The following is a 24,232-nucleotide window of genomic DNA, read 5'->3' on the forward strand; positions in this document are numbered from 1 at the left end:
CCAAGAAAAATCGAGCATGAATTCCCATGTCTACCATTATAGGGATGGCTCCAGCAAAAGGGCGTTCATGTTGCGAGGATTTGGGCATTATCCCTTCTTGCATCACACGACTGCCAATTCCATGGCTCGGCGTTCTTTCCCTTTCGTTGCTGCATTAGTGCGCGGAAATGCAACGAATGGAAATTCCTATCTCGAACAACAATCGAATGATCGATATTCGAGGAAACCAGAAAGTAATCAATTACTTCCCGCTCCACGAAGTCGAATGCATAACAGTTAAATAAAATAGCTGGTTCATATCCACTTAAATGCATAGGGTAACTATCGGTTTCTTCGCTTTTAATTCCTGTTTCCAGATTGCCTTTTTTTCTGATTTAAGAAAAGTATGGCCGAGTGATAGATGCTGCTCGAAAAAGACGTGAATTCCCCAGTGACATTATTTGTAAAATTGATTCAACCGTCAATTCAAGCCATTAATCGGATGACGATGATGCCCGTACCCTGCCCCTGATATGTCAAAGCAATCTCTTAGCCAACAGACGCCAATCGCACACGTTCGTCACGGCAAATCGGATTCCCGCTGTCGAATTTCAGCCGGCGGCGGCAGCAGCACATCGTTATAATCGGAAAACAAGGTCAACGACTAAATTAGGCTGTCCATCCTTTGTCGTTGTCGCTGCCTCTCGTTGCCCCGGCCGTTCGAAATGGGCGCGGACAACCGACCGTGGCGCAATTTTCATCGTCAATCTTGTGATGGGCTGATCCGGTTTGCTGTTGATTGAATGACTGCGATTGACGAAGGCAGATGAATGATAGTTTGGGCCGATTGTTCCGGAGATGTTGAGCCGCTGAATGCATTTCACGTAATTGTTCTATCTTTTGATCACGGCTGTGCATTCTTAGCTCGTTGCTCACGACTTGGTACCAAGTCGCCGTGAACTCGAAGCCATCTCGTCTGTGTCAGTTAAAATTAAATTGTAATCTTCTGCTGCCAAGTTTGAGTTGAGTTGGCAGAAGTTGGGTGATGATGGACGGCGGAATGGAAACAGGAGACGTGTATGGGCGGTTGAGTCAAAAACAAAGTGACAAAATGTCATACACACGAAAGAAGCATAAACCAGCGCCAGCAGCGGTTGGTATAGGAGTGGCCAGGCCGGTCGTTTATTTTTTGCTCGTACAGTTCTGCCAAGACTAACCCAAAGTAGACGCTTTTGGGATAGAAGCATTAAAAAGCTTCTGGGAAGTTTTTCTTATGTTTCTAAGAAAATTATAAGAGCTAGACATTTTCGACCAGTGGTGGTTGTTCTTAGCACAAAATTGAACCGTCTTTGCTGCGATGATTGAAACGATTTGAAAAGTTACTTAATAGAAAGGGAAAAGTGCTGATTGTAATAAATAAAACAAATTGGGATAGGAAAAAAATGTGCAACACAACAATTGTAAGTTCTGACCATTAATTCATTGTTGCTTGTAGTCAAAATTCAAAACCAAATCATTTAGATGCAGTACCAGCGTACTGGGCTGCATGCGCTTAAGACACGTTGCAATCGCTTGACAAAAATCACCTACGCCAGAATGGTGGAACTCAGGAATAGCGATTTCTCCAATAAGATTTGCGCTCTTCCATACTGTGCTAAGCTGGAAATTGATCAAAACTCTAAAATCCAAACCTCGGCCCATTGCATCGTTGATCCCATTAGACAACATTTGCTAAGGATCGCTTGATAACTCCTACAGAGAAGGTCGTCATTTTGTCATCTCACACAAATGTGGACAAAACATCGTCAACCCACACGAAGCTGCCAATAACGAGCATGCTAACAACATCCATCTTATTCAAAACGACTTCTCGGAGGAGTTGGAGACCTCAGCTAGCGAATTGACGGCCTATATCAAATCCTCGAAAAGCATGGAGGCCCAGGCTTCGACAGCATCCTGATTCTCGAATTCAAACATATGAGTACTCTGTTCTTCGAGCACCTTTAGCTACTGCTCAATCTCCGGCTTAGCTACTTCTCATCGTCCTGGAAATCAGCGAAAGCCATCCGCATCCCATCAGCCTTCTCTTGGGGTTATCCAAGCTATTCGAAAAGGCAATTTACAGTCGGCTACTTGAGTCTGCAGTACATTGCAACATCTTGCTCGAGGAACAGTTTGGTTTCCGTCGCGGACGATCATGCACCAACTGAACCGTGTTGCCAACGACCTCAGACGGAACAAGTCTGTCTCTAAAACATCCACCATACTCGATGTCAATAAGGCTTTCGATAATGTATAACATGATGGCCTGGTGTGCAAACTGCAACGCTACAATCTTCTCGTTGAGGTCGGAATGCGCATCTGTCTAAGGTATAATCAAGTGGTGGAATTAAACGCTATTATGTTTTTAACCAGTCCGCCTACAATGACGTGCAACCAAATGTGTGAAGAAGTGGCGACGAAAATCGTCTTAACTTTTGGCTGCGCGACTATCGTCGTGGTACACATGCGGCGCGAAGAAAACGAATAGGTGTTGCGTCGTGCAATGTTATGACGAAGACGAATTTTTTTTCGCTTTCTTCATACGACGAGAATGACTATTGTCAGCCCTGGATTTATCATAGCAAGACGTTGAAACTCTGTTAGATCCACAATAATGACGATTAAAATCGATTGTAGTGGTTAACGGAAGTTTTGATCAAGGAGGGGTGGAGGAAGGGGTTCCTACTTTTTTTACCCTTTAAATGGCCAGCAGGGTACCCGGGTACCCACGAAACTGAAATGCTTGTATCTTATGCAATTTTCAACCGATTTCAACAGTTTTGGGCTCATTCGATTCCGAATTTTCTTCTTTATCGTGCTGATGTCCGGGAAATCCGGATTTCCAGTGACATGTCCTGGTTCGGTAATACTGGTCTTGGATTTCGGTATCAGTATGGCTATCGAACTTCTAGAAATTGCATCACCATATTGATTCTTACTGTTTTAGGACCACCAGACGTGCTGATCTCAGAAATTCTGTTCAAGGACAAGTTCCCCGTGGAGGAAACACTTTTCAATACATTCCAAGCATAATAAGTATAGTTTAATTATTTCATTTTCTCCGACTAAGGCCGTGGTGGCCTGTGCAGTACATAGAAGTCTTCTTCATTCAGCAATAAGCGAGTAGTGGTCAGTAGAACAAGTTCGTCGTTTGAAGCTGCGATTTTTATAAATCGATTGTTGACGTAATGTGAGAGCAAAATCAATGCATAGAACACTCATCGACTCCGGATGGTCAATAAGTGGCTCTCCAAAAGTTTCAGAACATAACTGTGTTTTGAGATAGAATGTTATTTCTCTTAGTATTAGAATTGAATCGGCATGCAAATTAGTCGTCCGTTCTATCAGCTCCTTGGTCATGATTAGCGATCATCCGCATATGCATCGCTAGAACCAAATCACATGCACGATGGTGCGTCTGATTGAACCTAAAAAGGGAAATCATAAATTAGGAAAAATTCGATACTCGGTATGTCATCGGAATTTAACTTACCTTAATTACCTTAACTTACAATCCGTTAGAATGATTTGTATCCACATCCATAGAAAAATCTTCAAAATCTGGTCGTTTTTGGTAGTCCTCAATCCGTATATCGTTGGTCAACAACGTAGACACGGTTGCAGCTTCTTGTTGTTTTGGTCTCATATTTACCTGCCGGAAGGTAAGGAAAAACACTATTTAACACATATCTTCTATAAAATCCAGCATGCTACCTACCTATAGAAACAACTTTAGTAATGCAGCACGAAAATACACTAAATATCTGGACAGTCACAGTGATTTCTAAATATAGAAAAGAGGTTTTTAAGATTTTTTTTAATGCAAACTGAAACGAACAAGACTTACACAACCCAATAAAAAAAATATCACAATCAACAAAAAATATTCAATTACGAAAATTAGAAACCTGCAGTTGGGCGCCAATTTGTAGCCTGGCCTGGCAAGGCTACCTATCTAGGGACGCTAAAATGATTTTAAAAACAAATGGTTTATGCGCCACCTCCAGGGAGGACCACTTGTCGTTCTTAGTGCCCGGCAAACTCAAACCTCAGGGCGAGTTCTGTTTAAATCTATCGCGTATCCTAGCAGATGCCGAATGCTATCCAGGTACTCCAGACTCCACTTACTAACCAACTCAAAAAGTATTCGAAAACCTAACCTCCTACCGATTACGAGTGCACTTAGTCGACCAGTTTCATCGCCGGAAAAGTTCTTCCCAACACAAACCCTGACACGCTTCAGGACAAAAATGGAGGACTGATATTCCCAAGCAGTCCGACGTGGAGTAACAAACATTCAACAAAACTACATCAAAAGGAAACGAACGAAACGTGAAAAACCTCTTATGACCATTGCACTTAATTGCGGGACCTTATCGGCTGAGTTATAACAATTACATTTAGAGAAACGAGAAAACTTTAGCATCACATTTATTAACAGGAACTATTTCTAATCGGGTACCCACATTATCTACATATTTCTCTATTTGATTTCTCCTCCCTTATGCTCTACTATCTAAAACTAACTGTGCGGATTTCTTCTCACTACTAACGGCTTTTTTAAACAGTATCTATCCCAAAGCTTCACTCAAACCAAAACATTTGTCGGGCTTGACTCATTTGTTGGGCTTACTTACAGTTGGATTTCTGCTTGCCCTCTCTTCTTTACCGGCTCTCTTTCAATCCGCTTCTCCTCTTCGTCGCGTCGCGCAGACAGACACAGACTACACCCAATAAACGGCTAGATTATGCCACCGTAAAGGTACCGTCGTCGGTACGATGAATTTCCGGCGGGAAATCGCTCTTCCGGAGTGCGATACAACGGCGCAACTCCCTTCTGACTTCGGCCGGCAGTCAGAAATCCTTTGAAGCTGGCACTTGGGGTCAAGAGCGTGGCAAAGACGTAATGGGCACGGTGTGGCGAGCGGGAGGCGATTAGTGCGGGGACAAAACTGCGAATAAAATATTAGTTAATTAGTACACTGATACACAAGACACTATTCACGTTTTTTTTCTACCTCGACGGAACTAATTAAAGAAAATCTTCACACTCCTGCCTCTTCCACGGGTCAGAACAAAGTGGACGAGACAGAACTTGAGTTTCCTCAGATAGGTCGCGATCTTAGTCTAGGAATCCGTACCGGAAATCGAATACCGATCTTTTCAGAGATCAGTTCCCGATTACCGTTTGAATTAGTCAGTAGTTTCATCCTTTTCCCTCTCAAATATTTGGCATCTAGCTAGCTCTGCTCAATTCTTACTCCGATTTCTTTCTAATAACAATGTAACGACAAGTGGTCCTGATGGGAGATTTTACTCAATCCCAACGGTTCCAAGCGCATGTTTTGCGAGATCATAACACAGCGCGCCAAGTGAGTGAACGAGAAATTCTGGCGGTGAACTTTCTTGCAGGAAATGAATTGGGTTCATTTATTGCATTGGTTGTGAGATTATTTTACTGTTCGTTTCCTACTTTTGATTATTTTCTTATAGAAATATATAAACGCAGAACATTAACCATAATTCGGAATACCGCTACGCTACAATCCGGGGAAGTGGAAAATTGTAAAATTCCGTCTTAGAAAACCACGACTTCAAAGATCCCTTATTGTAGCATTGTGAGAGCAAAAACATTGCAAGGACAACAAATTGAGCCGGTATAGTCTTCATGTGATTCAAGGAAGTTCCGGAGCACTCAGTGACTTTTTATACACCATTTGCTCTAGCAACGTGAGAGCCAAATTCCACTAAGTGGTCCTCCAGAATCTCCGGAATTTTGCAAAAACCATGCATTGACCCCAAGCTGACAGTAAGTGGTGCTTCAGAAACTCTGGAACATCTGGAAATGTAATCAATTCTAGAAATTCGCCCTAGAAAGTTGCGACTTTATTTAACGTACTAGAAAGCAGTGAGTTTTTATAAATAAAATATTGAAATAAAAACGAAGAAACTGATTAGACAAACCAGTTCCTCCATCGAGTGAGGGGGAGGAACTTCCGAAGGAATTCCTGGAGAAACTTCCGGAGGAATTTCTTTGAGAAATTTCCGGAGAAATTCCTGGAGGAGACCCTGAAAGAATTCCTGGAGGAACTCCCGAAGGAATTCCTGGAGGAACCCCCGAAGGCATTCCTGGAGGAACTCCGGGAGCTCCCGGACGAATTCCTGGAGGAATTCTTGGAGAAACTTCCAAAGAAATTTCTGGAGAAACTCCCGGAGGCACTTTCGGATGAATCCTTGGAAGAACTTCCGGAGAAATTCTTGGAGGAGCTCCAGGAGAAATTCTTGGAGGAATTTCCGAAAGAATTCTTGGAAGAATTCCCGGAGAAATTTTTGGAGGAACTCTTGGAGGAAATCCCAGAGGAACTTTTGGGAAAATTCCCGGAAGAATTCCTGGAGGAGCTCCCAGAGGAATTCCTGGTGGAGCTCCCGGAAGAATTCCTGGAGGAACTCGCGGAGAAATTTTGGAGGAACTTCTGGATTAACTCCTGGAGGAACTTCCGGAGGAATTCCTGGAGGAACTGAGGAATTCTTGGAGGAACTCCCGGAGAAATTCTTAGAGGAGCTTACGGAGGATTTCCTGGAGAAACTCCCGGAGGAATTCCTGGAGGAACTGAGGAATTCTTGGAGGAACTCCTGGAAAAATTCTTGGAGGGGCTTCTGGAGAAATTCCTAGAGAAACTTCCGGAGGAATTCCTGGAAAAACTCCCGGAGAAATTCCTGAAGGAACTCCCGGAGGAATTCCAGGAAGAACTTCCGGAGGAATTTCATCACTGGTATACAGTTCTATTCCGGAGCACCACTTAGTGGCTATCTAAGGCCGAAGAGTAGTGCATGCATTGATTTTGCTCTCAGAATGCTGAAACAAACGATTCAAGAAAAGTCACAGCTTACAAAAATCACAGTCACAGTCACAAAAATCATGTTTCGCCTTATTTTAGAAGGCTTAAATCAACAATATTAAAATCAATCGAATGCATTTTTATTATGTCAAGATGGTCAACATTAGTCATATTTGCGTAGCTGCACTAAATACTATTTATTTATTTATTTACAATGATCATAACTAGGGGTGGTGGAAATTCGCGATTTCGCGGAAGCCGAGAAATCCGCGAAATTTAAACATTTTCGCGAAAAACCGCGAAATCAACCTTTCTTGTCAATAATTTTATTCCAATCTATTGCCTCAGTCGATTTCTTGACCTAGTCAATACCTGGGAGGGAGAAACAGATACGAAAAATGTCTGTGTCAAGCCGAGCCGAAATCTAGCTGTCAGTGTGAGCCGAAAACGAAACTCTCGGCAAGCAAATTTTTGAAGGCAATATAACAACAATAACACGCAAAAATGAATTTAGTCTTTTCAGGTGGCTCCTACGTTGATTGTTCTTTCTTGTTGAAAATTTACATGTTGCATGACGACAGTATATAATTAATTTGATGTGTTGTATCGAGAGCTCCCTCCCAGGTCAATACCAACTCGACAAACAACGCATTTTTTGGCGTCCCGATTTTGTTTCAAGTGCAAAGTCCGGAATTGAAAAACAATTTTGTTTTTATTTCCAATTTTAAAAATAGTTAGAGACGTAAAAAATATGGATTCTTTTGGAAAGTTTATCCTAAATAAATGAATTAATCGATTGCACCAATAATTGTTTGACGGGAAAAGTCAATTTGGCCGAAGCGTCGAATAAGATGAAGCAATAATACTCGACACCTACTTCGCGATTCTGCCAACAGTTTTTACGATCGGTCCGATTACTGGATTCGCAGCTAGCGAAGTTTTTGTCTGTTGATGACCTGTTCGATGGAATTTCAGAATGTGCAATCAACAAGTCTATGATACAGGATGATCTATCGGCCTACGAACATGCCGTTACGGAAATACAGGAAAATGCCGATTCACTCACGTTTTGGTTGACCGCTCTCCTCAGCTCTTATAGCGGTGAAACATCTGTCTATTCCTGGAAACTCGGTAGATGCTGAACGTAGTGTCAGCCAGTACAATTTAATCAACTTCCCAGCGCCAAAAGTTGACGGGAAAAAATTGACCAACCAAGTGCTTTTGACCAGTAATGCAAAGAAATAATAAAAAAATAATTTGAAATTAATAAACTTAACAATTTAAATAAATATGGAATCTACATTGTCTTTTTTTATTTTTTGGACCGAAATATAATTTACCGCGAAATTGCCGCGAATTTTCAGATTTTCTGAATTGGCTGTCCGCGAAATTTTGAAAATTTTGCCGCGAATTTCCTCCACCCCTAATCATAACTACATAAGTAATCACCTAATTATATTCGATGTATATGACTAACTATGTTACGCTTAATTGTCGTTTGATCAATACCATTGTACCCTTCAGCTCCGATTAAAATGACTCTTGAATCTTGTCCTTAAAAGTATTTGAATTTCTTTCACTCCTACAATTTGCCGATAAACAATTCCAACATTTGATTGCACGGAAACGAAATGATTCCTTTAAAATAATAATTCGAGCGATATCTTGGGAAAATTTGCAAATTGGTACGAGATAATCGAGTAAAATTGAAAAAAATATTAGCTTACCTTAGCGATCGGGTTCAGTATATTATATGTTTGAATGAAAATTCTTGAAATTAGATGATCAGTATAACTACATCCCAATAAGGCATTTCTATAAACGGATAAATGGTCAAATTTCCTTAAGTTGTGCACATACCTGGTAACTGCGTTGAATACTAGATTGAGCCTTTTTCCATTTCCTCTAGAAACTAGACCGAAAAGAACATCACCATATAGTCTAACAATGGTATTAAGAGAGATTTGGCCAATTTTGCACGAATATGTTGTGGAGTACAGTGTCTTAACATAACAAGTGAATGTAGAGCCCAAAGCACTGATAGTGCCAGACAGAGTCTCCGGTCCAAATTCCTCTGTTGGATAAAGGGCAATATCATAATTGAGACTGCCGATAGCCTTGCCTGAAAGCAGTGGTATCCCAAGTGATGAGAGGAAGAAAGCAGAACGTAGCCCATCGAAGTACCCTGCCCAGTACCGGAGAACATTCTTTAATCCATAAGAACCAGCTCAAGTAAACCATGGCTGTCCATCGAAGTATCTCATTCGTCATCCATCCTTTGGCGGTGTGACACTTCTCTGCATCCGGGTGAGTGAGGGGAGAGTATCAATGTGGAAGCCGATATCTCTTCACTTGTCACACTGATACTCTTCCCACCCGTTTCATACGGGAGCTTGGCAGGAAGGAGGTCGTGAGATTTATACCATCACAAATATTGCCCTGGGTTGGTGATGCCAAAACTCTAAAGTTGAAATTTAGATTATTAGTGGACTTTGGTGGTGGATTAAACTTCTGGGCATCCCGGAATCAAACATGTGTTGTTCTTAGTAGCACAGAAGCCGAATCCTTGGTGTTGTTAGAGTGTTACCAGGAAGTGCCATTTATTTCAAAATTCTTCTGGACGTATCAAAGCCTATCCAAACTAACGAGAATAAGCAGTTCGATTAAACCATAGACTGAAGTAGTGCGTAACGGTGTAAATCCGGTCATATCGCCAGACTCGGTACAACATTGAAGCTGACAATATGACGTCCCTAACCCCAAATCCCAAGGGTTCAGGCGACCCGTGCTGAGGGGATGAATGGCCTGGGGGTGAATACAAATAGCCAGGCAGTTAACGGAGCCTGTTATACTTGGTAGACACCTTTTCGTGCTGCATTACGGAGAAAGATCTACAACACTGTGCTCTAGTTCTTACTATTCTTGTTAATACTTATGATGATGATGGTTTGTTTTTGAGGAATATTAACTCAGGCGGTCATTCATCCCTAGAATAACTTATGAGTGATGGTCGGAAGAGTATGGAACGACTATAATTTGCTTTTAGATGACCCATCTTTTCCTCTCTGGATGGAGTCAATGGAGTAATTTATAAAAAAACGTAACTCAATCTTAGGCTGGTTTCGAAGCCGACGACATGAATCTTCAAGCTCCAGAGCGCTGATTAATTAGGAAAGAAGCGGATACGAATTTGGTGGATCTGCTGAACTCTCTGACTGATTAGAACTCTGTGTAAAGGTGAGATTTAGAAATGCTCAAACGCAATGAAATCAGATCTCTGTACAAAAACGAATTCGTATCTCATAAGAATAAAAAACGACTACTTTATTTCTTCTCAATAGAAATGGAGCAGCAGGGCAGCAGGGACTATGTCCAAGGGCTTGACGATCCCTCCCCAGGCCATCTGCGAGTTGTGGGGCTTGCCTAGGATGTGGTGGGGTTTGACAGTGGGCCCTGTTAAACCTCTATAAAAAGCTGCATGTATCCGCAAGTAGGCCCCACCAAAGCGACCGTGTGCCGCTCAAAGCGCACAAGCCCAAGTCCTGGTGTTAGGTGGGACGCTAAACAGCCCTGACACGACGGCCCTCCGACGAGACAGGAGGTTTGCGCAGGCCCAATAAGCCGCCTAGAAAACCAATCATTACGAACAATATAAGAGATAATGCGACTCGATATAATCGGCAAAGACCTAGGCGACGAATACAGGATCACGATTGGAAGCTTGGAACATGGAATTGCAAGTCGCTAGGTTTCGCAGGTTGCGACAGGATGATCTACGATGAATTACATCCCCGCAACTTCGACGTCGTGGCACTGCAGGAGATTTGCTGGACAGGACAGAAAGTGTAGAAAACCGGGCATCGAGCGGCTACCTTCTACCAAAGCTGTGGCACCACCAACCAGCTGGGAACCGGCTTCATAGTGCTGGGTAAGATGCGCCAACGTGTGATTGGGTGGCAGCCAATCAACGCAAGGATGTGCAAGCTGAGGATTAAAGGCCGTTTCTTCAACTATAGCATCATCAACGTGCACTGCCCACACGAAGGGAGACCAGACGACGAGAAAGAAGCGTTCTACGCACAGCTGGAGCAGACATACGATGGATGCCCACTGCGGGACGTTAAAATCGTCATCGGTGACATGAACTGTGCGGTAGGAAGGGAGGAAATGTATAGACCGGTCATCGGACCGGATAGTCTGCACACCGTATCGAATGACAACGGCCAACGATGCATAAACTTCGCAGCCTCCCGCGGAATGGTAGTCCGAAGCACCTTCTTTCCCCGCAAAAATATCCACAAGGCCACATGGAGATCACCTAACCAAGAAACGGAAAACCAAATCGATCACGTTCTAATCGACGGTAAATTCTTCTCCGACATCACGAATGTCCGCACTTACCGCAGTGCGAATATTGAATCCGACCACTACCTCGTTGCAGTATGCCTGCGCTCAAAACTCTCGACGGTGTACAACACGCGTCGAAGTCGGACGCCGCGGCTTAACATTGGGCGGCTACAAGACGGTAGACTAGCCCAAGAATACGCGCAGCAGCTGGAAGTGGCACTTCCAACGGAAGAGCAGCTAGGCGCAGCGTCTCTTGAAGATGGCTGGAGAGATATTCGATCCGCCATTGGTAGCACTGCAACCGCTGCACTAGGCACGGTGCCCCCGGATCAGAGAAACGACTGGTATGACGGCGAATGTGAGCAGTTAGTGGAAGAGAAGAATGCAGCATGGGCGAGATTGCTGCAACACCGCACGAGGGCGAACGAGGCACGATATAAACAGGCGCGGAACAGACAAAACTCGATTTTCCGGAGGAAAAAGCGCCAGCAGGAAGATCGAGACCGTGAAGAAACGGAGCAACTGTACCGCGCTAATAACACACGAAAGTTCTATGAGAAGTTAAACCGTTCACGTAAGGGCCACGTGCCACAGCCTGATATGTGTAAGGACATAAACGGGAACCTTCTTACGAACGAGCGTGAGGTGATCCAAAGGTGGCGGCAGCACTACGAAGAGCACCTGAATGGCGATGTGGCAGACGAAGATGGCGGTATGGTGATGGACCTGGGAGAACGCGCGCAGGACAGAATTCTACCGGCTCTGGATCTCCAGGAAATCCAGGAGGAGATTGGCCGGCTGAAAAACAACAAAGCCCCTGGGGTTGACCAACTACCAGGAGAGCTATTTAAACACGGTGGTGAGGCACTGGCTAGAGCGCTGCACTGGGTCATTACCAAGATTTGGGAAGAGGAAGTTTTGCCGCAGGAGTGGATGGAAGGTGTTGTGTGTCCCATCTACAAAAAGGGCGATAAGCTGGATTGTAGCAACTACCGCGCAATCACATTGCTGAACGCCGCCTACAAGGTACTCTCCCAAATTTTATGCCGTCGACTAGCACCAACTGCAAGGGAATTCGTGGGGCAGTACCAGGCGGGTTTTATGGGCGAACGCTCCACCACGGACCAGGTGTTTGCCATTCGCCAAGTACTGCAGAAATGCCGCGAATACAACGTGCCCACACATCATCTATTCATCGACTTCAAAGCCGCATATGATACAATCGATCGGGACCAGCTATGGCAGCTAATGCACGAACACGGTTTTCCGGATAAACTGACACGATTGATCAAAGCGACGATGGATCGGGTGATGTGCGTAGTTCGAGTTTCAGGGGCATTCTCGAGTCCCTTCGAAACCCGCAGAGGGTTACGGCAAGGTGATGGTCTTTCGTGTTTGCTATTCAACATCGCTTTGGAAGGGTAATACGAAGAGCAGGGATTAACACGAGTGGTACAATTTTCAATAAGTCCGTCCAGCTATTTGGTTTCGCCGACGACATAGATATTATGGCACGTAACTTTGAGAAGATGAAGGAAGCCTACATCAGACTGAAGAGGGAAGCTAAGCGGATCGGACTAGTCATCAACACGTCGAAGACGAAGTACATGATAGGAAGAGGTTCAAGAGAAGACAATGTGAGCCACCCACCGCGAGTTTGCATCGGTGGTGACGAAATCGAGGTGGTAGAAGAATTTGTGTACTTGGGCTCACTTGTGACTGCCGAAAATGACACCAGCAGAGAAATTCGGAGACGCATAGTGGCTGGAAATCGTACGTACTTTGGACTCCGCAAGACGCTCCGATCGAATAGAGTTCGCCGCCGTACCAAACTGACAATCTTCAAAACGCTAATGAGACCGGTAGTCCTCTACGGACACGAGACCTGGACGATGCTCGTGGAGGACCAACGCGCACTTGGAGTTTTCGAAAGGAAAGTGCTGCGTACCATCTATGGTGGGGTGCAGATGGCGGACGGTACGTGGAGGATGCGAATGAACCACGAATTGCATCAGCTGTTGGGAGAACCATCCATCGTTCACACCGCGAAAATCGGACGACTGCGATGGGCCGGGCACGTAGCCAGAATGTCGGACAGTAACCCGGTGAAAATGGTTCTCGACAACGATCCGACGGGCACAAGAAGGCGAGGTGCGCAGCGGGCAAGGTGGATCGATCAGGTGGAAGATGACTTGCGGACCCTCCGTAGACTGCGTGGTTGGCGACGTGCAGCCATGGACCGAGCCGAATGGAGAAGACTCTTATATACCGCACAGGCCACTTCGGCCTTAGTCTGAATAAATAATAATAATAGAAATGGAGCAGGAAGACATGCACTAAATAAATGACATGGGTATACTACAAAAGTTCAGTGAAATGGACGCAGTGGTTCATCCCGATTAAAAAAAACATAGGCTGAAGAACATCGGCTCGACCGCCAAATGAAAGAGGAACGCAATACTTCTGTTATGTATTGTCTAACCCATAGAATGGCGGTGGATTTGCTGACTTAGCCATTGGCCAACCATGCACACTTAAAATTATTTCACAGATTTTTTTTATTTCACGGATTATTTTGTGATTTTTTCCTTCGTGTAACTGTTAAAACCACCGAAGATCTGTTAAATTCTACTCAGACAGTTCTTCCATTGAGATTTCGGTGGGATTTTATAGAAAAATCTGCGATTTGTTTCAAGTATGTATGCTAGCCAAATACCGCGAAGCAGTTGTAGTTCTACCCTAGGATAGGATGTGTCAATTCAATTTTAACTGCCTTGGTGACCAGTGCTTCCAAATCATTTTTTTGCGAAATCTGCCAAAATGTTTTATTAAATTTGATGTTTTCTCGTTCATTCATTCCGTCATTCATCATAAAATATGTTACGTACTAACAGAACAATATTTTTTCGTTTAAAATTTTGAATTGAGTAAAAATGTTTAAAATGCGGTCAATGATTCTTCAAATCGATTGTTTTAGGGCCGATGCCCACGTAGTGGTTTTTCAACGCCACGTGCATCGGCGTGGTGACGCTGCGTTACCGCTTTTTCCCGGTGCACATCTGCGTCTTTTTGACGCCACGTGCACTCTGCATTGAAAAGACGATACGTGGGCATCTACCCTTAACTAAGCATAACCTTTGAGAATCATGTTGTATATATCATTTGCAGTCTAGCACTAAATCCTTTTTACACAAAAAATCAAATAAAAAACTTATCCGTAGTTTTTTTATAAATATAAATTTAATACACCAGCAACACGGCCAAGTTAACTATAAGCTGCCCTTCTGAAAATATGCTACCGCCGATCGAAGTAATCGATTGTCATTTTCACCCAACCAGCAACCGGTACAATTATGACAGAAAATTGGTTCGATTTTTAATTACTTATTGGCACATTCTATCTCAGGTTCTACCGGTTCTATAGAACACATTCTGAGGAAAATCTATGCTAACTGCGTTTCTCCTGGTTGACCCCTCGTTCGTTTACGTGCAGTTTATATTCGATTAGTATAAACTTCGTATCCTCGCCAGGAAAATTTTCCATACAAAATTCAGAGCAAAACAATCGATTTTACGGTTATTCAATGGGATGATTTAGAAGGACAAAACCACAGAAAACAATGTGTTTCAAATATTTTCTCTATTTTTTTAAATTGTTTTACAGTAGAAATACAATACGATTTGTAATATATTTAATACTAATACTACAATAGAAATACAATACCTTTAAAGGTTTTACAATTTATTTTATTTCTTTGATTTGAAATTTAGTTTTAACTTAATTTTAGAGTTTATTTTATTCTGTTGTTGAGCACTCATCGAAGCTACTCGCTGAGCATGCCGTAAGTGTTCATGATGGTAAAGAGTACTGGTGTTCGTAGTCTAATTGTAATAATTGCGGTGCTTGTTGCGGCCGCCATCTTCCGGCATCATTTTTGGGACTGATCTTTATTAACCATGCTTTGGAACTTTCGTGGTTATGCGCCTGTGGATGATAAACATTATAAAAAATGTCAATCAGACCGCATCGTGCTTTCGTGCTGTGCGGTTCTTTCTCTCTTTGCTTAAGGAAGTTTTTAATACTACCCGAAGCTATTTTAATTTCAACGGTGCTTCTTAGCGCTATTTGTACCCACTGATCCCGTTACGATCTTTGCAAGGACCCGTGCCTTCGTTTTACGTTGGACCCGTTTGCGGAAGTAAAATTCCGATAAGCGGTGGTAATCCTGCAGGGACACCGTTCTGGGAAAAAACCTCTTAGAAGGTCACGTCTCCACGCTCAGCAATGAGTATTAACAAAAACAAGAGGAAGGGGGAGTCTCTGAATTCTCCACTTCCTTCTAAGAAACAAGGTTTCAAGACCGTCCTGCCCAAGCGCGGAAAAAATAGAAGGAAGCTGGAGAATTCAGATATTCCTTCTAACTCTAATATCGGAAATAATTCTTCTCCAATCGAACTGAGCAATCAGTTCGATTTGATTAATGATGATATTGAGCAAATCGAATCTAGCCCAGGTGATTCGATTCATGCGAAAAGCAAAGGATTCCGCCGATTGTGGTATCTGTTGCCGAGTTTTCTGGCTTTAGGAATGAGATTTTGAGTAACCTTCAGGGAATCAAGGTTTCATTTCAGATTGCTAGGAAGGGTGACTGCCGCGTTTTGCCGGGATCCTTTGACGATCGCAAACGTCTTCTTCAGTATTTAACTGAGAAGCGCCATAAATTCTTCACATACGACGACAAAACTGAGCGATTGTTCAAAGTCGTCTTGAAAGGTCTCCCCAGTGATGACAAATCACTGGATGAGATTAAAATTGAAATTTCTCAATTACTTGGATTTTCACCAGTCCAAGTAATTAAGATGAAAAAGAAATCCCATTCTGGTACTTCCCAGAGGGGCATTTCTCAAGAATTTTATTTAGTTCATTTTAACAAAAGTGAACTAAATAATATGAAAAGTTTGGAAAATGCCTGTATTATGTCCCATGTCCGTGTTACATGGGAACATTTCCGCAGGCCTGGGGGAAATTTCCAAAACCCTACCCAGTGCCGTAAGTGCCAAAAGTGGGGTCATGGAACCAAACATTGTCACATGGATGCTAAATGCATGATTTGTGGTGGAACCTCTCACGCCAAGGACGCATGTCCTGTGAGAGAAGATTCCAATAAATTTAAGTGCGCAAACTGTGGGGGCAATCATAAATCCAATTTCTGGGAATGCCCTTCACGCAAAAAAGTTTTGAATTCCCGTGCAAAATTGATGTCGGGAAATTCCAATCGGATCCCAGATTCGACGGGTAGAAATTTTTCAAACGCTCAAATTTCGAAACCGGTTACCGGTCGAGCAATTCATACCCACCACAATTCACAAACAAATTTTGCCGCTCGTCAACGGGTAGCAAGCACTTCAGTAAATTCCCATTTTTCCAATGTACCTACGTATACAAACATCGCTGCTGGTAGACCAAATTTCTCTTCTCAAAATGAGGTTTATACCCATGTCCCAACGGAAAATAACGGTCATGTTGCCGATTCAGGTAGCATGACTGCTTCCGATTTTGATTTTTTAACTGAACAATTGCATCACATAATTGATGCAATGTTCAAAGCAAATACCATTCCTGAAGCTGTTCAGGTTGGTATAAAGTACACACAAAACATTGTTATCGGACTCCGTTTCAATGGATCCAAATAATTGTGTGAAAGTTCTAAATTGGAATGCCCGCTCTCTAAAGGGTAAGGAAGATGAATTATTCAACTTCCTTTCAGTTCATAAATTGCCATTATAACTGAAACGTATTTAAAACCAGGAATCTCCATTAAAAGACATCCAAACTATTTTATCTACAGAAATGATCGTCTTGACAGCGCCTGTGGTGGGGTCGCCATTGTCATTAATAGACGTATCAAACATAAATTATTTTCTTCGTTTGAAACCAAAGTTTTTGAAACCTTGGGAGTTTCTGTTGAAACAAATTTTGGACAATTTTCCTTCATTGCAGCCTACTTGCCTTTTCAATGCAATGGGCAGCAAAAGAATTTGTTGAAAGCTGATCTTCAAATTCTGACTCGCAACAAATCAAAATTCTTCGTAATTGGTGACTTCAATGCCAAACACCGTTCATGGAATAATGCTCAAAGCAATTCCAACGGCAAAATTTTATTTGAAGATTGTTCTGCGGGATATTATACTATTCAATATCCCAATGGCCCTACTTGTTTTTCTTCCAGTCGAAATCCTTCTACAATTGATTTAGTTTTAACGGATTCAAGTCAGCTGTGTGGCCAATTGGTAACTCATGCTGACTTTGACTCTGATCACCTTCCTGTGACATTTGAAATCTCACAAGAAGCCATTTATAATCCAATCAGCTCTACTTTTAATTATCATAGAGCTGATTGGGATTTATATAAAACGTATATCGATAGGAATTTTGATGTTGATATTCCTCTCGATACCAAAAGTGATATTGATAATGCTCTCGTATCTTTGACAAATTTAATTGTCGAAGCCAGAGGCATTGCAATTCCTAAATGTGAAATTAAATTCAACTCCATTATTATTGACGACGATCTTCAGCTACTGATCCGTCTTAAAATGTGAGGCGAAGGCAATACCAAAGAACTCGCGATCCCGCGTTGAAAGTTATTTGGCGAGATTTGCAAATGAAATTAAAAACGTTTCGCTATTCTGAGAAATACCAACTTTGAGAATAATGTCTCGAAGTTGGATCCCAGTTCGAAACCCTTTTGAAATTAACAAAAATTCTTAAAAACCTCAAAAGCCAATTCCAGCGCTTAAAGAGGGAAATAAAATTTTATTAACAAATGGCGAAAAGGCTCAAAAACTTGCTCAGCAGTTCGAGAGTGCCCATAATTTTAGTCTAGGTCTCACTAGTCCAATTGAGGATCAGGTTACACGGAGCTTCGAAGACATTCTCAATCAAGAGAATGTTTTTGACCCTTCGTTGGGAACCAATTTGGATGAAGTGAGATCTATTACTAGAAAATTTAAAAATATGAGAGCCCCGGGTGATGATGGTATTTTCTACATACTTATCAAAAAACTTCCTGAGAGCTCTTTATCCTTTTTGGTTAATTTATTTAACAAATGTTTTCAATTGGCATACTTTCCAGATAAATGAAAAACGCCAAAGTTGTTCCAATTTTGAAGCCGGACAAAAATCCAGCTGAGGCTTCTAGTTATCGCCCAATCAGTTTGCTTTCTTCAATAAGCAAACTGTTTGAAAAGATTATTTTAAATAGAATGATGGTTCATATTAATGACAATTCTATTTTTGCTGATGAGCAATTTGGTTTTCGCCATGGGCATTCAACCACTCATCAGTTATTAAGAGTTACGAACTTAATTCGGCTCAACAAATCTGAAGGATATTCGACTGGAGTTGCTCTTCTTGATATAGAGAAAGCATTTGAGCTGAACTGGTTTGAAATGTTTGTCGATTTAAGTAAACTAAATGTAATAGCTGGTGATTTTAATATCAATTGGTGTGACGACAATTCGAATCATTTGAAGCGTCTGACTGAGTTTTATAATTTGAAACAAAAGGTTGTGGATTACACGCGAATTTCCCGACACAGTAGAACTATAATTGATCATGTTTATTCTAATGTTGACTCTGTAAACTCAGTTACAGATACTTGTTTGAAAGTAACCGATCATGAAACTTTAGTGATAAATGTAGAAACTATTAATAGACTTGATGATTTTGTTAAATTAAAGTGTTGGAGGAAATATTCGAAACAAGCTGTTTCGAATCTTGTTGCGAAACGAGGATTTTCAAGTTATTTCCGGGAACTTAGATCAGAAAGCAGCTGTTCTAACGAACGTTCTGAAATCGAGTACCAATAAGTTAATTGAAGAAAAATTTGTATCTTTGAATAACTCGAACAGCTGGTACAATTTAGACCTGTTGCGTCTCAAACGCAAAAGAGATAAATTGTACAAGAGATTTTTGCGAAGACGTAGTCATAATAATTGGAATAGGTACAAGATCGCGCGGAACACATATTCACAATCGTTGAAAACAACGCGTTGTGAATATATTCAGAGGAAAATTGATCAGCATCAGAATAACAGCAGGGAGTTATGGAAAATTTTAAAATCTTTGTTAAAACCCAATTGTTCCAAGCCGCGGTCCATAGCTTTCAATGGCACAATAGAACAGTCGGAACAAACAATTGCTTGTAATTTCAATAGATATTTCATCGATAGTGTTTTATCAATCAATCAATCTATTGATTTGGTTGATGAACCCGATGAAATTAAACAGTCGGTTAATAGTAGATGTAGGTTAGAGTGTTTTCGCCCAATTACAATTGATGAACTTAAAAACATATGCTTTTCATTAGGTAAAACGGCTGGAGTTGATAACGTTAACGCTAGAGTTCTACAAGATTGTTTTCATGTCATTGGACACAAACTGCTGGACCTCATAAATGAATCACTGAGAACCGGGCACGTGCCGCAGGTATGGAAAGAATCTCTTGTAATTCCTATTCAAAAAGTTGCTGGAACGATTAAAGCCGAAGAGTTTCGTCCCATCAACATGTTGCACACATTAGAAAAAATATTAGAACTTGTTGTCAAAGGCCAGTTAGTTACATATTTGAATAGTAATAACTTGCTAATACAAGAACAATCGGGATATCGAGAAGGACATTCTTGTGAAACCGCATTGAACTTGGTGTTAGCCAAATGGGCAATATAGAGAAAGCATTTGAGTTAGCCAAATGGAAAGAGAACATGGAGCGTAAAGATACTATCATTGCTGTATTTTTGGATCTTAAACGCGCATTTGAGACAATTTCTAGGCCCTTATTGTTGGAAAAAATAAAGCGCTTTGGAATTTCGGGTTCTGCATATGAATGGTTTAGAAGCTATTTGTCTGACAGAACTCAAAAGACTGCTTTTAATGATTGTGTTTCAAATCCTATGGAAAATAATCTTGGTGTTCCACAAGGAAGTGTATTAGGGCCCGTTTTATTTATTATGTATATTAATGACATGGGACGGGTTTTACGATTTTGTAATATAAATCTATTCGCGGATGACACCGTATTATTCATTGCAGCTAGAACTATCGAAGATGCAGTTTCACGCTTGAATACAGATTTGCGTTCTTTAAGTAGATGGTTGAAGTACAAACAGTTGAAATTGAATGTAAGCAAAACTAAATACATGGTAATTTCGCGAAATCGAGTCATTGGTAATGTTTCCGTTCAAATTGATGATGAAACACTTGATCGCGTTCGGGAAATTAAATATCTTGGCGTGATTATTGATGATAAATTGAAATTTGATTCTCATATCAACAATGTCATCAAGAAAATAGCCAAGAAGTATGGAATTTTATGTCGATTTAAAAACGAATTAACTGTTGCGAGTAAAATACAGTTGTACAAGTCAATCATCTCTCCTCACTTAGACTTTTGTGCTTCCATTTTATTTCTAGCTAATGAAACACAAATATCGAGGTTACAGCGTTTGCAGAATAAAGTAATGCGTTTGATTTTAAGATGCAATAGATTCACTTCCTCCTCCTTTTGTTGGACGCTTTACAATGGTTATCAGTGAAGCAGAGAATTGTTTATTTGACTATGGTGTTCATTTTTAAAATAATAAATAGATTGCTGCCACGATATTTGTGTAATCGAATTGAAAGAGGAAGTGACATTCATGGATATAATACTAGAAACGCGGAAGAAATAAGAACACCTTATTTTTTGCATGGTGCTTCACAAAATTCATTGTTTTATAAAGGAATAAATGTTTTCAATTCGATGCCTGCACACATCAAGCGAGCAAGTACACTATCACAGTTCAAGAGACTTTGCATTTCACACGTAAAAGCTGTTTTTATACAGCTATTTATTTAAGTTTTTATTATTGACTAATTGTGTATCTTGACGAAGTTTGTGATAACGGATATTTTTGTTTGGACGAATGTAAATGATTTGTTATTTCATTAGGGCGCTTATAGACTATATTGTTCGCCTCGATGATGATGATGGTATTTTATTTGTTGATGTGTTTTAACTTTTATTCTTTATGTGTAGTTTACGAAAGTTTGAGAATCGCGCGCGTAATACAGGTATAAATAACTTTTTGTATTTATCACTACAATTTGAAATATTTGAAACTGTTTGAAAGATACTACAGAAAAGTAGGGAGCTCTCAGATAGAACGCGATTTTCTCGAAACTTTTGGTATCTACGGAGAGGTAACACAAGTTTTGAATGTTGTCGAGCTTTGTACAGTAAATTGATTGGTACTAGCGAGAATGGTTTGAGTACGCGCTTCCTGACGAAACTTTTGGCATCATGCGAGAGGTATCACAAGTTTTGTATTTGTATCGGACTCGCTGTATCACTGATGATGCTTGCGAACATCTGCAGTAGAACTCAACGGTTCTTTTTACTTATTTATATTTTTTGCTGGAAAGCGATGATAATTTGTATTGTTGTTTATATCTGTGAAAATAATCGGATCGTTTATTGTTTTGCAAAATCTGATTAAATTGATCACAATTAAATATCTTAAAGATAAATCGTCTAGCTCAAACCTTTGTAGGGGTATGTGGCGGGACCATCATCATCATCATCATCATCATCAAATTTGACAGTGTTTGGCATGAAGGTTTGATTGTAAAATTGATGAATTTTAATTTTCCTCTGTACATCATTAAACTGATCCAAAATTATTTATCAGATCGCTCACTGCAGGTAAACTATCAGAATACTAAATCTGATAGATTACCTGTAAGGGCTGGTGTCCCCCAAGGCAGCATACTGGGGCCCATATTGTATAACATTTTTACTTCTGACTTACCTGATTTACCACCAGGGTGTCAAAAATCTTTGTTTGCAGATGACACGGGCCTTTCAGCCAAAGGGCGAAGCCTTCGTGTCATTTGTAGTAGATTGCAAAAAAGTTTGGATATCTTCTCCACTTACTTGCAAAAATGGAAAATTTCCCCGAATGCTTCCAAAACTCAGCTTATAATTTTCCCACATAAGCCGAGAGCTTCTTATTTAAAACCTTCTAGCAGACATATTGTCACTATGAATGGGGTTCCAATTAATTGGTCTAGCGAAGCTAAATATTTAGGACTTCTGCTAGATCAAAAATTAACTTTAAAAAATCACATTGAAGGCCTTCAAGCCAAATGTAACAAATATATTAAGTGCCTATATCCACTTATAAACAGAAAATCAAAACTTTGTCTTAAGAACAAACTTTTGATTTACAAACAAATTTTTAGACCTGCCATGTTGTATGCTGTGCCAATATGGGCTAGTTGCTGCAATACCAGAAAGAAGGCACTCCAGAGGATTCAAAATAAAATTTTGAAAATGATTCTGAAGTTGCCTCCGTGGTATAGTACCAATGAACTTCATAGAATTTCTAATATTGAGACATTGCAACAAATGTCCAACAAAATAATTTCCAATTTTAGACAAAAATCGTTGCAATCTTCTATTGCAACGATTAACTTTTTGTACCCTTAGTATAAAATAGGTTAAGTTTAGTTTAAGTTGAAAACATTGTAATTCCTACATGGTTCAATTCAACCAGAGGAAAAATTCTAACTGCCAGAGGCAATTGAAATGTATTAATAATAACTAAAAAGTAACATAGCAAATAAGGATGATAGTGTTAAGAAAACACGGAACACCGTCACACACCGTCTTCTTGCACACCGCCAAAGATGGTCCTAAGCACTCGTCTCTCGAATACTTCGAGTGCTTCCAAGTCCTCCTCGAGCATTGTCCATGTTTCATGTCCGTAAAGGACTACCGGTCTTATTAACGTCTTGTACATGACACATTTGGTGCGGTGGCGAATCTTTTTCGACCGCAGTTTCTTCTGGAGCCCGTAGTAGGCCCGACTTCCACAGATGATGCGCCTTCGTATTTCACGACTAACGTTGTTGTCAGCCGTTAGCAAGGATCCGAGGTAGACGAATTCCTCGACCACCTCGAAGGTATCCCCGTCTATCGTAACACTGCTTCCCATGCGAACCCTGTCGCGCTCGGTTCCACCCACAAGCATGTACTTTGTCTTTGATGCATTCACCAGCAGTCCAACTTTTGTTGCTTCACGTTTCAGGCGGGTGTACAGTTCTGCCACCTTTGCAAATGTTCGGCCGACAATGTCCATGTCATCCGCGAAGCAAATAAATTGACTGGATCTGTTGAAAATCGTACCCCGGCTGTTACACCCGGCTCTCCGCATGACACCTTCTAGCGCAATGTTGAACAGCAGGCACGAAAGTCCATCACCTTGTCTTAGTCCCCGGCGCGATTCGAACGAACTGGAGTGTTCGCCCGAAATCTTCACACAGTTTTGCACACCATCCACCGTTGCTTTGATCAGTCTGGTAAGCTTCCCAGGGAAGCTGTTCTCGTCCATAATTTTCCATAGCTCTACGCGGTCTATACTGTCGTATGCCGCCTTGAAATCAACGAACAGATGGTGCGTTGGGACCTGGTATTGCCGGCATTTTTGAAGGATTTGCCGTACAGTAAAGATCTGGTCCGTTGTCGAGCGACCGTCAACGAAGCCGGCTTGATAACTTCCCACGAACTCGTTCACTAATGGTGACAGACGACGGAAGATGATCTGGGATATCACTTTGTGGGCGGCATTAAGGATGGTGATCGCTCGAAAGTTCTCACACTCCAGTTTGTCGCCTTTCTTGTAGATGGGGCATATAACCCCTTCCTTCCACTCCTCCGGTAGCTGTTCGGCTTCCCAGATTCTGACTATCAGTTTGTGCAGGCAAGTGGCCAGCTTTTCCGGGCCCATCTTGATGAGCTCAGCTCCGATACCATCCTTACCAGCTGCTTTATTGGTCTTTAGCTGTTGAATGGCATCCTTAACTTCCCTCAAGGTGGGGGCTGGTTGGCTTCCATCATCTGCTGAACTGACGTAGTCATCTCCTCCGCTGCCTTGACTTTCACTGCCTGTACTCTCAGCGCCATTCAGATGTTCCTCGTAGT

The 24,232-nt window shown here is 41.5% G+C and overlaps 1 long non-coding RNA gene across 1 annotated transcript in view; it reads right to left on the reverse strand.

Moving 5' to 3' along the window:
• Positions 1 to 4,480: 4,480 nt before the first annotated feature.
• Positions 4,481 to 24,232, reverse strand: part of LOC134212964 (uncharacterized) — a 142,009-nt gene continuing 122,257 nt past the window's right edge. The window contains exons 2-3 of the long non-coding RNA XR_009979379.1: positions 7,927 to 8,078; positions 4,481 to 4,973 (exon numbers count right to left, since the gene is read on the reverse strand). This is a non-coding gene — a long non-coding RNA (uncharacterized LOC134212964). The remainder of the gene's footprint in view (positions 4,974 to 7,926; positions 8,079 to 24,232) is intronic.

This window comes from Armigeres subalbatus, chromosome 1 (genome assembly GCF_024139115.2).
Source record: "Armigeres subalbatus isolate Guangzhou_Male chromosome 1, GZ_Asu_2, whole genome shotgun sequence".
NCBI classification, from domain to species: Eukaryota; Metazoa; Arthropoda; class Insecta; order Diptera; family Culicidae; genus Armigeres; species Armigeres subalbatus.